General features: G+C 33.3%; 3 non-coding genes across 3 annotated transcripts; all 3 read right to left on the bottom strand.

Annotated features, from left to right (window-relative positions):
• Positions 1–755: 755 nt before the first annotated feature.
• Positions 756–828, bottom strand: TRNAV-AAC (transfer RNA valine (anticodon AAC)). Its single transcript has one exon. It is a non-coding gene; the product is annotated as a tRNA-Val (tRNA).
• A 4,694-nt stretch (positions 829–5,522) lies between these two features.
• TRNAV-AAC (transfer RNA valine (anticodon AAC)) lies at positions 5,523–5,595 on the bottom strand. Its single transcript has one exon. It is a non-coding gene; the product is annotated as a tRNA-Val (tRNA).
• A 4,708-nt stretch (positions 5,596–10,303) lies between these two features.
• Positions 10,304–10,376, bottom strand: TRNAV-AAC (transfer RNA valine (anticodon AAC)). The gene has a single exon. It is a non-coding gene; the product is annotated as a tRNA-Val (tRNA).
• Between the last annotated feature and the right edge of the window lie 2,475 nt (positions 10,377–12,851).

Raw genomic sequence — 12,851 nt, 5'->3', positions numbered from 1 at the left:
CAGTTCGGATAGCTTCGGTGACTGATGACTGACAGCACACTTGTCGTTTAGGCTTCTTCAGTTACTGTTGACTGGCGATATGCAAGCAGCTTAAAAAATTATATACTTCTCAGATCTATCTTATAACAAATTATAGCTAGAATATCGATGAAACCGGATTTCGACGGTTAACGGAAAGGACAATAAAACTAATTTCGAGCTTAAAAGAGGTAAATCTGAAATTTTATATAAACGTAAGTGCATTTTCAAATTTCGAAGTCATTTCTTTATATAAGTTTATTAACTTCATATCTACGGTGAGTTTAAATGATAACGGCTTGTGCGCGAAAATCTGAGGAACACTCTAAAAATTATTAAAAAAAATTAGAGTTGCACCCACCACATTCCGAACATGGGACTTTCCGTGTGTTAAGCGGATGTGATAACCACTACATCATGAGTGCACGTGTTAGATGTATCCCCAGTCAGTTAAAAATATAAACACTTGCTTTCTAAAAATTAAATTAATGCTCTATTATACACATTCAGTTCAAAATATAAATACTTGCTTTTCAAAAGAAAAATTAGCACTGTCATTTAAAAACTTAGGGTTGTACCCACCAGGTTTCGAACCTGGGACCTTCCGCGTGTTAGGCGGATGTGATAACCACTACACCATGTGCACACATACAAGATGATCTTATTAACTTTCATTTGATAGTATAAATACTTGCTTTTCAAAAATAAATTTAGTAGTTTAAATAAAAAGTTGACGTTGTACCCACCAGGTTTCGAACCTGGGACCTTCCGCGTGTTAGGCGGATGTGATAACCACTACACCATGGGTACACATGCGAAATGTTCTTATTAACAATCATTTCATAGTACAAATACGTGCTTTTCAAAAGTAAATTTAGTACTGTCAATTAAAAGGTTTATTGTGTTCTTTTTATTAATTTTAAAGTGTATTGATGGATTTTATCAATTAAAACTTTGGAATAATTTGAATAGCGCTTCCGAAAATTATTTTAGAAGATAAGCAATTTTTTAACCCCTTCGAGCCGGGTAGCGAAAACGCGCGCTTATCGCGGAGGCCGGCAGTGTCTTCCCCGAGCGTCTCTCCAGGGCCGAGGGCTTTTTTACTACTAAGCCTAAATCCATGAAATTTCCGAAGTATCAACGCATTGTTTAATAATGCTCTATAGAGTATTTAAACGGCTTATGCTTTATAGAAATTTATATATATATACTTTAATTACCTTATTTCTTGTTTAAATGCATATTTTACACATTTTATTTTAATTACTCACCATTTTATGACTTTTAACATTATATATCTGAAAACTAAATATATTACTTAAAATTCTCATTTCGTATGAAAAATTTTAAAACAGGGATCTACTCACAGTCCTACGTTACATTCATTGAACTCGTAATAACTCATTTGCTGTTTTGGAGGATTTTTCCGGGAATGTGAACAAACGAAGCACCGTCGTCTCATTTTCTTATCAGTCTCTTCTGAACAAAGTTTTGGAAAATGTCTTTCAGTTAATCTTTCAGAATCAATATCAGAATATCAGAATTTCAGAATCAATATCTGAAATATTTTGCATCATTTCTGCTATTTCATGCTCTGTTAAACATTTTCGACGCTTCGACATTGAAACGGTAAAAACAGAAAGAATTCACGTCTAACAAGATCTAATTATTTTCTAAAAACTGAACTGTAAACCGAAATACTCGACGCTTTACCGCATATAAAACTTCTACTTACAATAAACAACTACCACGTGCGAATAAAGTGCAATTTAAAGAGACGTCATAAATCACGCCATTCGGAAACATTTAGTTCCCCGTTTGTTTATATAATAAAAAACACGTGTACGTGAGTCATGCTTCTCTCATTTCGAGTAGAATGTCTAATGTACATGTATCTGAAACCATATGGACATACAGTGCCATCTTGTGGCATAAATTATAGTTTGAAAAACGTTCCAAGGTACTGGCACAAATACGTGACATTCGGTAGAAAACGCAACTTTTCTCTGGCACGCCTGCGTGTCGGCCGGTAGATAAGTGCGTTCGTTGCTGGCACGTATACGTGACAGTCGGCGCGAAGGGGTTAAGTCTATTTTCGTGTAAAATAAAGAAAAAATGTTTTAAGGGCTAATTTTAACATATATAAGAGCTCAAGTAATAATCTAAAATGATACCAAAAAATACGATGCTAGAAGCGAAACTTTTGTTTTTCTCATTTTTGTTTTAAAATTAGGCTTAGCGATGCAAAACCTCCGTCCTGTACGGTGACTACCTTCGATTCTCTTTCGTCCCGCACGAGCATCTTAAACAAAGGTGCGCTGTCGCGAAAAGGTTAAGCATTAGGTAGGGTTAGCATTAGTATCAGTTATCAGTAAAGGCATTCGAGACAAATCATTAGGGGACTGAAAACAAGGATTGGACGTTTTACACGACACAGGTACGTTTACTGGTGATTTTCATTTAAAGTATTATTTGATTCATTGAAAAATCGGGATTTACTAGCATACATATATTTTACGCTAATTTATCGAACTTTTGGTTGAAAACTCAGGGATATAAAAGCTTTGCGTTGCCACTTTGCAAAGTGCAAGATATTTCTGTTACAAAATTAATCAAAATACTCGGCAATTTAAAAGAAGTGTGTTACCACTCGCCAAAACGTTAAACGAATTTAATAAACATTCAGGGATTTAAGAGAAATATGTGTTGCCTCTATCCGAATTAAAATATTATCTTCCATGCATCAGTAAGTTGTCGTTCAACAAAGTGGGGATATTTCATTTTTTTCATTCAAATTTATTCTGTTATAATTTAACAAATTAAGAAATTTAAAAGCAGTAAGCAAAAGTTCATTTAAATTGTTATTAATTTCTATATAAAAAATTACACTAACAGATTTCATTAAAATCATCTTTCTCTATATATACAAAGAAGAGTGTCCGTTTGTTTGTTTGTGTGCGCGTAATTTATAGAAAGATTACGATTTATCACGATCTTGAAGAAATTTTGCGAAGTTCACATTCATAACCAAAGCAAGTTATTAAGATTTATAAGATTTCGAAGAAATTTGTAAGAAATTAAAAGATTTCGGAAAATCACCCTACGGAGTCAATACTCAAAGAATTTGACATTCATTGTAGGTTCAGGTCGCCGTTGTTGAGTTTTCGCTATCAGTGAAAATCATAATGCTAAGTGAAAAATTTATAATTTTTTAACGAATATAAAAATTAATGCTTTCTACATAGTTTCAAATTTGAAATCGCATCACTAATCTCAACAGTCACATCAAACTTGCGTTCCCTTTTTTAGTTCTTACTAACACTGGTAGAGGGCGCCATGTTCTTATGTTTTTCCTGATGAGAACAGTGTAGACTGTAGAAGATTTTTGTAGAAGATTAAAGGGCTTCTCTAAAATCCCTTTTTTTACGAATCTTTCAGAAACGGAGAAGAAAGTGGTAGAGATGGACGAAGATTTTCGGAAAGCTCATTTCCGGAGGAGGGAGAAATTAAAAAAAAAAATACAGAATTAAGGAAAATTCTGTACGCCAAAGGGGCGTTTTTAACGATTTCTGTATTACCTTAATATATTAAATATCATATTCTTCTCACTAAAACCATAAAATTCAGTTCAACAACAATAACGCAAAATAATTTTAAAATGAGCATATCTTTAGAATTTCCACTACACAGTCTCGTGCGCAGGAAATTTCCCCCCCCCCATACAGTGCTGCCATTGCTCGCTTTGAAATCGTTGAGTTTGTTAATCAAAAATTCGTTAAAGTGTTACAAAATATGAAATCGATAAAAAACAGATTCCAAATTTGGGCTTTCAGATGCCATATTCAGGTGGAAACGTACGATATTCAAAATTTAATGGCTCTAACTACCGTTGCCTTAGCACAATGCAATCATATATACATTCATGCAGATTCTTCATCATGTAGGTTCTTTAAATATAATTAAGGGCTCTAATATTTGGTGGCAATAATTTGAAAAGTGAACCGACATTTTCAATGAACCAACGAAAATCCCAAAACAAAATTAAGAGTCCTTCTGGGGAACAAATTGCCCCTTTGGACTAAAACGACATAACCGATAACAAAGCAAGTATCAGTTCTTACTAAAACCATTACAGGGAGCCGTGCAGTTAGTTCTACAACAATACAGTTGAAGCCTGGTAAAATTTTATAGAATTCATCTTGAACCAGAACATTGCTGTTTACGTGAAATCTCGAAAAACTTTCCCCATTCCCATAAATGAAGCCTTTTCACTCTGCGTAAACCACAAGCAACGTCGGGTACTTCAGATTGTATGTAACATTAATTATTACGAACATTATTATCATATGTATCTGTATATTACAGGAATTTTCAGTTATTAATATTTTATTCAATGCGGTATTTTCCCATGGATGTGAAAAATTAAACAAATTAATTTATTTTCAGTGTTTAAGAACTTGGTCCCTAAAGTAAGTTTTTAAAAACTTCACAAAAATTTATTTGATAAGAGATAATTTTTTTAAAAAAAAAAGTTGTGGTAGTTTAATAGAATTTTTTTCCGAAATTCATTTGCGAGTTTTGGCACAAAAATTGCTTAAATGCTTCTTAAAATCCTCTAACTTATCGATTTTAAAATATTACCTCGATTAATTTCTACACGCTTATCTGGTATTTTTATATGCAATTGGGCCAGTCTTTATTATTTACGATATTAACACGTCAAGTGTGAAGTCAGTCACCGATGGCTGACAGTTCGGATAGCTTCGGTGACTGATGACTGACAGCACACTTGTCGTTTAGGCTTCTTCAGTTACTGTTGACTGGCGATATGCAAGCAGCTTAAAAAATTATATACTTCTCAGATCTATCTTATAACAAATTATAGCTAGAATATCGATGAAACCGGATTTCGACGGTTAACGGAAAGGACAATAAAACTAATTTCGAGCTTAAAAGAGGTAAATCTGAAATTTTATATAAACGTAAGTGCATTTTCAAATTTCGAAGTCATTTCTTTATATAAGTTTATTAACTTCATATCTACGGTGAGTTTAAATGATAACGGCTTGTGCGCGAAAATCTGAGGAACACTCTAAAAATTATTAAAAAAAATTAGAGTTGCACCCACCACATTCCGAACATGGGACTTTCCGTGTGTTAAGCGGATGTGATAACCACTACATCATGAGTGCACGTGTTAGATGTATCCCCAGTCAGTTAAAAATATAAACACTTGCTTTCTAAAAATTAAATTAATGCTCTATTATACACATTCAGTTCAAAATATAAATACTTGCTTTTCAAAAGAAAAATTAGCACTGTCATTTAAAAACTTAGGGTTGTACCCACCAGGTTTCGAACCTGGGACCTTCCGCGTGTTAGGCGGATGTGATAACCACTACACCATGTGCACACATACAAGATGATCTTATTAACTTTCATTTGATAGTATAAATACTTGCTTTTCAAAAATAAATTTAGTAGTTTAAATAAAAAGTTGACGTTGTACCCACCAGGTTTCGAACCTGGGACCTTCCGCGTGTTAGGCGGATGTGATAACCACTACACCATGGGTACACATGCGAAATGTTCTTATTAACAATCATTTCATAGTACAAATACGTGCTTTTCAAAAGTAAATTTAGTACTGTCAATTAAAAGGTTTATTGTGTTCTTTTTATTAATTTTAAAGTGTATTGATGGATTTTATCAATTAAAACTTTGGAATAATTTGAATAGCGCTTCCGAAAATTATTTTAGAAGATAAGCAATTTTTTAACCCCTTCGAGCCGGGTAGCGAAAACGCGCGCTTATCGCGGAGGCCGGCAGTGTCTTCCCCGAGCGTCTCTCCAGGGCCGAGGGCTTTTTTACTACTAAGCCTAAATCCATGAAATTTCCGAAGTATCAACGCATTGTTTAATAATGCTCTATAGAGTATTTAAACGGCTTATGCTTTATAGAAATTTATATATATATACTTTAATTACCTTATTTCTTGTTTAAATGCATATTTTACACATTTTATTTTAATTACTCACCATTTTATGACTTTTAACATTATATATCTGAAAACTAAATATATTACTTAAAATTCTCATTTCGTATGAAAAATTTTAAAACAGGGATCTACTCACAGTCCTACGTTACATTCATTGAACTCGTAATAACTCATTTGCTGTTTTGGAGGATTTTTCCGGGAATGTGAACAAACGAAGCACCGTCGTCTCATTTTCTTATCAGTCTCTTCTGAACAAAGTTTTGGAAAATGTCTTTCAGTTAATCTTTCAGAATCAATATCAGAATATCAGAACTTCAGAATCAATATCTGAAATATTTTGCATCATTTCTGCTATTTCATGCTCTGTTAAACATTTTCGACGCTTCGACATTGAAACGGTAAAAACAGAAAGAATTCACGTCTAACAAGATCTAATTATTTTCTAAAAACTGAACTGTAAACCGAAATACTCGACGCTTTACCGCATATAAAACTTCTACTTACAATAAACAACTACCACGTGCGAATAAAGTGCAATTTAAAGAGACGTCATAAATCACGCCATTCGGAAACATTTAGTTCCCCGTTTGTTTATATAATAAAAAACACGTGTACGTGAGTCATGCTTCTCTCATTTCGAGTAGAATGTCTAATGTACATGTATCTGAAACCATATGGACATACAGTGCCATCTTGTGGCATAAATTATAGTTTGAAAAACGTTCCAAGGTACTGGCACAAATACGTGACATTCGGTAGAAAACGCAACTTTTCTCTGGCACGCCTGCGTGTCGGCCGGTAGATAAGTGCGTTCGTTGCTGGCACGTATACGTGACAGTCGGCGCGAAGGGGTTAAGTCTATTTTCGTGTAAAATAAAGAAAAAATGTTTTAAGGGCTAATTTTAACATATATAAGAGCTCAAGTAATAATCTAAAATGATACCAAAAAATACGATGCTAGAAGCGAAACTTTTGTTTTTCTCATTTTTGTTTTAAAATTAGGCTTAGCGATGCAAAACCTCCGTCCTGTACGGTGACTACCTTCGATTCTCTTTCGTCCCGCACGAGCATCTTAAACAAAGGTGCGCTGTCGCGAAAAGGTTAAGCATTAGGTAGGGTTAGCATTAGTATCAGTTATCAGTAAAGGCATTCGAGACAAATCATTAGGGGACTGAAAACAAGGATTGGACGTTTTACACGACACAGGTACGTTTACTGGTGATTTTCATTTAAAGTATTATTTGATTCATTGAAAAATCGGGATTTACTAGCATACATATATTTTACGCTAATTTATCGAACTTTTGGTTGAAAACTCAGGGATATAAAAGCTTTGCGTTGCCACTTTGCAAAGTGCAAGATATTTCTGTTACAAAATTAATCAAAATACTCGGCAATTTAAAAGAAGTGTGTTACCACTCGCCAAAACGTTAAACGAATTTAATAAACATTCAGGGATTTAAGAGAAATATGTGTTGCCTCTATCCGAATTAAAATATTATCTTCCATGCATCAGTAAGTTGTCGTTCAACAAAGTGGGGATATTTCATTTTTTTCATTCAAATTTATTCTGTTATAATTTAACAAATTAAGAAATTTAAAAGCAGTAAGCAAAAGTTCATTTAAATTGTTATTAATTTCTATATAAAAAATTACACTAACAGATTTCATTAAAATCATCTTTCTCTATATATACAAAGAAGAGTGTCCGTTTGTTTGTTTGTGTGCGCGTAATTTATAGAAAGATTACGATTTATCACGATCTTGAAGAAATTTTGCGAAGTTCACATTCATAACCAAAGGAAGTTATTAAGATTTATAAGATTTCGAAGAAATTTGTAAGAAATTAAAAGATTTCGGAAAATCACCCTACGGAGTCAATACTCAAAGAATTTGACATTCATTGTAGGTTCAGGTCGCCGTTGTTGAGTTTTCGCTATCAGTGAAAATCATAATGCTAAGTGAAAAATTTATAATTTTTTAACGAATATAAAAATTAATGCTTTCTACATAGTTTCAAATTTGAAATCGCATCACTAATCTCAACAGTCACATCAAACTTGCGTTCCCTTTTTTAGTTCTTACTAACACTGGTAGAGGGCGCCATGTTCTTATGTTTTTCCTGATGAGAACAGTGTAGACTGTAGAAGATTTTTGTAGAAGATTAAAGGGCTTCTCTAAAATCCCTTTTTTTACGAATCTTTCAGAAACGGAGAAGAAAGTGGTAGAGATGGACGAAGATTTTCGGAAAGCTCATTTCCGGAGGAGGGAGAAATTAAAAAAAAAAATACAGAATTAAGGAAAATTCTGTACGCCAAAGGGGCGTTTTTAACGATTTCTGTATTACCTTAATATATTAAATATCATATTCTTCTCACTAAAACCATAAAATTCAGTTCAACAACAATAACGCAAAATAATTTTAAAATGAGCATATCTTTAGAATTTCCACTACACAGTCTCGTGCGCAGGAAATTTCCCCCCCCCATACAGTGCTGCCATTGCTCGCTTTGAAATCGTTGAGTTTGTTAATCAAAAATTCGTTAAAGTGTTACAAAATATGAAATCGATAAAAAACAGATTCCAAATTTGGGCTTTCAGATGCCATATTCAGGTGGAAACGTACGATATTCAAAATTTAATGGCTCTAACTACCGTTGCCTTAGCACAATGCAATCATATATACATTCATGCAGATTCTTCATCATGTAGGTTCTTTAAATATAATTAAGGGCTCTAATATTTGGTGGCAATAATTTGAAAAGTGAACCGACATTTTCAATGAACCAACGAAAATCCCAAAACAAAATTAAGAGTCCTTCTGGGGAACAAATTGCCCCTTTGGACTAAAACGACATAACCGATAACAAAGCAAGTATCAGTTCTTACTAAAACCATTACAGGGAGCCGTGCAGTTAGTTCTACAACAATACAGTTGAAGCCTGGTAAAATTTTATAGAATTCATCTTGAACCAGAACATTGCTGTTTACGTGAAATCTCGAAAAACTTTCCCCATTCCCATAAATGAAGCCTTTTCACTCTGCGTAAACCACAAGCAACGTCGGGTACTTCAGATTGTATGTAACATTAATTATTACGAACATTATTATCATATGTATCTGTATATTACAGGAATTTTCAGTTATTAATATTTTATTCAATGCGGTATTTTCCCATGGATGTGAAAAATTAAACAAATTAATTTATTTTCAGTGTTTAAGAACTTGGTCCCTAAAGTAAGTTTTTAAAAACTTCACAAAAATTTATTTGATAAGAGATAATTTAAAAAAAAAAAAAAAAGTTGTCGTAGTTTAATAGAATTTTTTTCCGAAATTCATTTGCGAGTTTTGGCACAAAAATTGCTTAAATGCTTCTTAAAATCCTCTAACTTATCGATTTTAAAATATTACCTCGATTAATTTCTACACGCTTATCTGGTATTTTTATATGCAATTGGGCCAGTCTTTATTATTTACGATATTAACACGTCAAGTGTGAAGTCAGTCACCGATGGCTGACAGTTCGGATAGCTTCGGTGACTGATGACTGACAGCACACTTGTCGTTTAGGCTTCTTCAGTTACTGTTGACTGGCGATATGCAAGCAGCTTAAAAAATTATATACTTCTCAGATCTATCTTATAACAAATTCTAGCTAGAATATCGATGAAACCGGATATCGACGGTTAACGGAAAGGACAATAATACTAATTTCATTAGTTCAAACTCGCATTAAAAGAGGTAAATCTGAAATTTTATATAAACGTAAGTGCATTTTCAAATTTCGAAGTCATTTCTTTATATAAGTTTATTAACTTCATATCTACGGTGAGTTTAAATGATAACGGCTTGTGCGCGAAAATCTGAGGAACACTCTAAAAATTATTAAAAAAAATTAGAGTTGCACCCACCACATTCCGAACATGGGACTTTCCGTGTGTTAAGCGGATGTGATAACCACTACATCATGAGTGCACGTGTTAGATGTATCCCCAGTCAGTTAAAAATATAAACACTTGCTTTCTAAAAATTAAATTAATGCTCTATTATACACATTCAGTTCAAAATATAAATACTTGCTTTTCAAAAGAAAAATTAGCACTGTCATTTAAAAACTTAGGGTTGTACCCACCAGGTTTCGAACCTGGGACCTTCCGCGTGTTAGGCGGATGTAATAACCACTACACCATGTGCACACATACAAGATGATCTTATTAACTTTCATTTGATAGTATAAATACTTGCTTTTCAAAAATAAATTTAGTAGTTTAAATAAAAAGTTGACGTTGTACCCACCAGGTTTCGAACCTGGGACCTTCCGCGTGTTAGGCGGATGTGATAACCACTACACCATGGGTACACATGCGAAATGTTCTTATTAACAATCATTTCATAGTACAAATACGTGCTTTTCAAAAGTAAATTTAGTACTGTCAATTAAAAGGTTTATTGTGTTCTTTTTATTAATTTTAAAGTGTATTGATGGATTTTATCAATTAAAACTTTGGAATAATTTGAATAGCGCTTCCGAAAATTATTTTAGAAGATAAGCAATTTTTTAACCCCTTCGAGCCGGGTAGCGAAAACGCGCGCTTATCGCGGAGGCCGGCAGTGTCTTCCCCGAGCGTCTCTCCAGGGCCGAGGGCTTTTTTACTACTAAGCCTAAATCCATGAAATTTCCGAAGTATCAACGCATTGTTTAATAATGCTCTATAGAGTATTTAAACGGCTTATGCTTTATAGAAATTTATATATATATACTTTAATTACCTTATTTCTTGTTTAAATGCATATTTTACACATTTTATTTTAATTACTCACCATTTTATGACTTTTAACATTATATATCTGAAAACTAAATATATTACTTAAAATTCTCATTTCGTATGAAAAATTTTAAAACAGGGATCTACTCACAGTCCTACGTTACATTCATTGAACTCGTAATAACTCATTTGCTGTTTTGGAGGATTTTTCCGGGAATGTGAACAAACGAAGCACCGTCGTCTCATTTTCTTATCAGTCTCTTCTGAACAAAGTTTTGGAAAATGTCTTTCAGTTAATCTTTCAGAATCAATATCAGAATATCAGAATTTCAGAATCAATATCTGAAATATTTTGCATCATTTCTGCTATTTCATGCTCTGTTAAACATTTTCGACGCTTCGACATTGAAACGGTAAAAACAGAAAGAATTCACGTCTAACAAGATCTAATTATTTTCTAAAAACTGAACTGTAAACCGAAATACTCGACGCTTTACCGCATATAAAACTTCTACTTACAATAAACAACTACCACGTGCGAATAAAGTGCAATTTAAAGAGACGTCATAAATCACGCCATTCGGAAACATTTAGTTCCCCGTTTGTTTATATAATAAAAAACACGTGTACGTGAGTCATGCTTCTCTCATTTCGAGTAGAATGTCTAATGTACATGTATCTGAAACCATATGGACATACAGTGCCATCTTGTGGCATAAATTATAGTTTGAAAAACGTTCCAAGGTACTGGCACAAATACGTGACATTCGGTAGAAAACGCAACTTTTCTCTGGCACGCCTGCGTGTCGGCCGGTAGATAAGTGCGTTCGTTGCTGGCACGTATACGTGACAGTCGGCGCGAAGGGGTTAAGTCTATTTTCGTGTAAAATAAAGAAAAAATGTTTTAAGGGCTAATTTTAACATATATAAGAGCTCAAGTAATAATCTAAAATGATACCAAAAAATACGATGCTAGAAGCGAAACTTTTGTTTTTCTCATTTTTGTTTTAAAATTAGGCTTAGCGATGCAAAACCTCCGTCCTGTACGGTGACTACCTTCGATTCTCTTTCGTCCCGCACGAGCATCTTAAACAAAGGTGCGCTGTCGCGAAAAGGTTAAGCATTAGGTAGGGTTAGCATTAGTATCAGTTATCAGTAAAGGCATTCGAGACAAATCATTAGGGGACTGAAAACAAGGATTGGACGTTTTACACGACACAGGTACGTTTACTGGTGATTTTCATTTAAAGTATTATTTGATTCATTGAAAAATCGGGATTTACTAGCATACATATATTTTACGCTAATTTATCGAACTTTTGGTTGAAAACTCAGGGATATAAAAGCTTTGCGTTGCCACTTTGCAAAGTGCAAGATATTTCTGTTACAAAATTAATCAAAATACTCGGCAATTTAAAAGAAGTGTGTTACCACTCGCCAAAACGTTAAACGAATTTAATAAACATTCAGGGATTTAAGAGAAATATGTGTTGCCTCTATCCGAATTAAAATATTATCTTCCATGCATCAGTAAGTTGTCGTTCAACAAAGTGGGGATATTTCATTTTTTTCATTCAAATTTATTCTGTTATAATTTAACAAATTAAGAAATTTAAAAGCAGTAAGCAAAAGTTCATTTAAATTGTTATTAATTTCTATATAAAAAATTACACTAACAGATTTCATTAAAATCATCTTTCTCTATATATACAAAGAAGAGTGTCCGTTTGTTTGTTTGTGTGCGCGTAATTTATAGAAAGATTACGATTTATCACGATCTTGAAGAAATTTTGCGAAGTTCACATTCATAACCAAAGGAAGTTATTAAGATTTATAAGATTTCGAAGAAATTTGTAAGAAATTAAAAGATTTCGGAAAATCACCCTACGGAGTCAATACTCAAAGAATTTGACATTCATTGTAGGTTCAGGTCGCCGTTGTTGAGTTTTCGCTATCAGTGAAAATCATAATGCTAAGTGAAAAATTTATAATTTTTTAACGAATATAAAAATTAATGCTTTCTACATAGTTTCAAATTTGAAATCGCATCACTAATCTCAACAGTCACA

Source organism: Stegodyphus dumicola, chromosome 7 (genome assembly GCF_044657685.1).
Source record: "Stegodyphus dumicola isolate Sdum_Otavi_A_Nest chromosome 7, ASM4465768v1".
NCBI lineage: Eukaryota > Metazoa > Arthropoda > Arachnida > Araneae > Eresidae > Stegodyphus > Stegodyphus dumicola.
The sequence above is the reverse complement of the archived record's forward strand: the minus strand, read 5'-3'. Positions and strand labels throughout refer to the sequence as shown.